This window comes from Galeopterus variegatus, unplaced genomic scaffold, assembly GCF_000696425.1.
Source record: "Galeopterus variegatus unplaced genomic scaffold, G_variegatus-3.0.2 Scaffold879, whole genome shotgun sequence".
Taxonomy (NCBI): domain Eukaryota; kingdom Metazoa; phylum Chordata; class Mammalia; order Dermoptera; family Cynocephalidae; genus Galeopterus; species Galeopterus variegatus.
The window spans coordinates 12,701-16,146 of record NW_007726990.1 but is presented as its reverse complement, the minus strand read 5'-3'; the positions used below and the strand labels follow the sequence as shown (position 1 = coordinate 16,146).

Below are 3,446 nucleotides of genomic sequence, written 5' to 3'. Positions count from 1 at the left end.
TGAAGAAACAGAACAGCACAAACTAAAATATCTCCTAATATGGCTACAGAGCCTGGATTAATTAGGTTTCATGCTGTATGGCAGGTGTGTTTTGGGGGGCCTGAGAGGGCATCTCCCGTGTGTACATCTCAGTGATTTTGTTCCAGTTAAACATTATAGAGTGGCATAGAGTTTCAAACATGAAAAATATGATAAAATATTCCTATTTTAACCTACTCAAAGGAAAACCCTAGAAAATCCTAGTTCTTTATAAGCATTAAAAATTCTATCTTTCAAAGAAGACACAGAGACTCTGAATGACACATAAGTGAAGGGGGCTGTACCTGGAGATAACTAAATAGAGAGATACTGTTAAATCAGCATATTGTCTTTAGTGAGAAAAATTTGTGTTAAATAATTATCCAGTTTGTCTAGGTGTTCTGGCTATATTCATTAGTTAATTTTACCTCACAGCACCTATTAAATTAGGAAAAGGTTTTTGCTACATGGGTTCTTGCCTACCAGTGCAGAAATGGATAAGGCCCAAAAAGTAGGGCCAAGAATTGCATCAGGCTCTTTGGAAATTAGCTTTGTTATTCTCTGATGGACTTGGGGACAGTATCTTGGCAAAGTGCCCTCTCTTCCAATCTAGTCAAAGTGATATTCCTTGCCACTAGGGATCCAGCAGCAGAACATTTCACATGAGAGTAGTAAACACACACACACACACACACACACACACACACACACACACACACACACACACACACACACAATGCACCCTCTTAACGTTTGCTAGAATAAGTGTATATGATTTAATGGTTAAGTAGCTAAAGCTTGACCCATGGAAGCCCTAATTAGAAGTGTGGCTTCTTTAATGTGGGGTAGCGTAGTCAGTTGAATATTTTCAATTTAATTAATATTTTCATTAAAGTGATTTTTAGTTTCTATTTTTCAGCACCAAAAGACTCATAAGGTTCTACAAAGCCATTGGAAGAACATCTTTCCCCAGGTTCTTCTGCCTATTTCCTGCCTTCCAGAGGTAACCATTTTTAATAGTCTTCTGTGGAAAGCACTTCCATATTGTGGAATAACAGCTTATGATATTACTTATTGATTTTTCAGGGGTTTTTTTCTTTTAATTTTTTTGGCCGTAGTCTCAGTCTTTAATCGCTGCAGGGCCTCATGTACATACTGACACTTGGGCTTCAGATCTCCTTGAAAGCTGCAATGTCCACACTCCGCACATGCACCTCAAACGTGGTAATAAGATCTCCTCTTCCAGCAAGTTGGTCCCCACCTTGTCGTCCTCCACCACACACTGGATCTGCAGCTTTCGGCCGCCAGCACCATCTTGGAGGCCCCCCTAAAACAGCCCCTCCAGCTGGATGGAGCACACGCGGGCCGTCAGGCGGGCCATGTCCGTCTCATTATCCCAAGGTCTGACATTCAGGAGGACGGGACTTGGCCACCAGCGCAGGCTTCTCGACGTTCTTCTCCGCATACTACTGCAGCCTCTCCTCCTGCAGCCGTGCTGCCTTCCTGTCCTCCTCCTCATTGTCACTGCCAAACAGGTTGATGTCATTGTCCTCGTCGTCCTCTGCTGGTATGGCCGCCTTCTTGGCGGGGGGCTCCACTTGGTGCATGGGAGACAGGTGGAGGGTCTGCCGGGCCGTGGCACACAGCCACCACGCTCCGCCGGGCCCCCGGCTTGGGGACGGCCTGCTGCACATCCGCACCACGCCTCGCAGGGTCTGGATTTCCACTTCCAGGCTGGCGATCCGGACGACAAGCTCCCGCTGGAGGCCCGGGGCCTGAGCTTCCAGCCAGAGATTCCTGGATGTTCTGGCTGTCGCCGTGTCGCGGAGGATCACGCTGGTGCCATTCTCCTGGCGGGAGGAGCCAGCCACAGGCCCGTTCTTCTGCTCGTACAATTTCCTTTCTGCGTCATCATTTTTGAACTTGTCGAACCAGATCTTCTTCTATAGTAGCAAGTATGTAGCCATTTTTACCCCAGCCAAGGACGCGGGGACCGCGCAGGAGCGGGACTGCTGAGGAAAGGAAGTGGTTTTTCAATTTTAAGCAGCATCTATTCACTTTGCACCATGGAGGAAATTTACCTCTTCATCACCCCTCCCCGCATGGGCATGCGTAGAAACATAACCTCCCATTCAACTAACATGGTTTTATCATTATTTTGAGTAGATATTCAGCCTTTACATTTATTATGATCATGTAAATTCTAGTCACAGCAAAGCTGTGTAGTATATTCTGACCACTATTCCTCTGTTGCATAACTTCCTTTTCTCTTTAATTATTCATTGTTTTTTCTAAAATTTATATATGTGTGTGTGTATTTTAATCAATTCTATATTTGTTTGTCTTTCAACCTTGTCAAATACTTTACCTTCTTGATAATATCTCAGAATCTCTCTGACCTTCTGCAGTCTGTTCAGCTGTCAGTCTGGAATTTCTCTTCATTGTATTCTTGGGGAGCTCCTTCCTCTCTTACTTGATTTGGCTGCTCTATTTCCTGGATCCTATGACTTTTTATTTTGGTGGAATATCTCCTCTAGTAAGTATTTTTGAGAAATGGCATGTAGGATATTTTTGGAGACCTTGCATGTCTGAAAATGTCTTCAGTCTACCAATACACTTGGTTGACAATTTGATTGAAAATAGAATGCTAGGATGTAAATGGAGAGAAAAGAGAAACCTCCTACAGTGTTGGTGGGAGTGCAAATTGGTACAGCCGTTGTGGAAAATGGTATGGAGTTTCCTCAGAGAACTGAAAATAGATCTATCTTATGATCCAGCTATCCCACTACTTTGGTGTATACTTGGGGTTTATACCCAAAGGAAATGAAATCAATACGTCAAAAAAACACCTGCACTCCCATATTCATTGCATTGCCATTCACAATAGTGAAGAGATGGAATCAACCTTAATGCCCATCAAAGGATGAATGGATAAAAAAAAACTGTGGTAGATACACACACGGAATACTATTCAGCTATAAAAAGAAATGATATCCTATCATTTACAGCATGGATGGACCTGAAAACCATCATGCTAAGTGAAGTAAGTCAGGCACAGAAAGACACCACATGATTTCACTCATATGTGGAATGAAAAAAAAAAAACAAAAAACTAGAATAATGGTTACTAGAGGCTGGGAGGGAAGGGGAGTGGGGAGGAGGAGAAGGTGTGGACTAACGGGTACAAAACTGTGCTATCCATCCTAACTGAATCATTGCACGGTATATGCGTGTATTGAACCCTATAAAAATAAATAAAATTGAGAAAAATTTTTCTGTCAAAATTTTGAATTCATTGTTCCGTTATCTTTTACTTCCAGTATTAGAGGTCTGAAGCTATTCTTAAACAGGTACCTTAATAAGAAACATTTTTTCCCCCTCTTAGGAAGCTTTTAATAGCTATTATTTGTCTCTAGTTTTCTAAAATT

The 3,446-nt window shown here is 42.5% G+C and overlaps 1 pseudogene; it reads right to left on the bottom strand.

Moving 5' to 3' along the window:
• Positions 1–1,187: 1,187 nt before the first annotated feature.
• On the bottom strand, positions 1,188–1,985 carry LOC103590804 (annotated as a pseudogene).
• Positions 1,986–3,446: the final 1,461 nt, after the last annotated feature.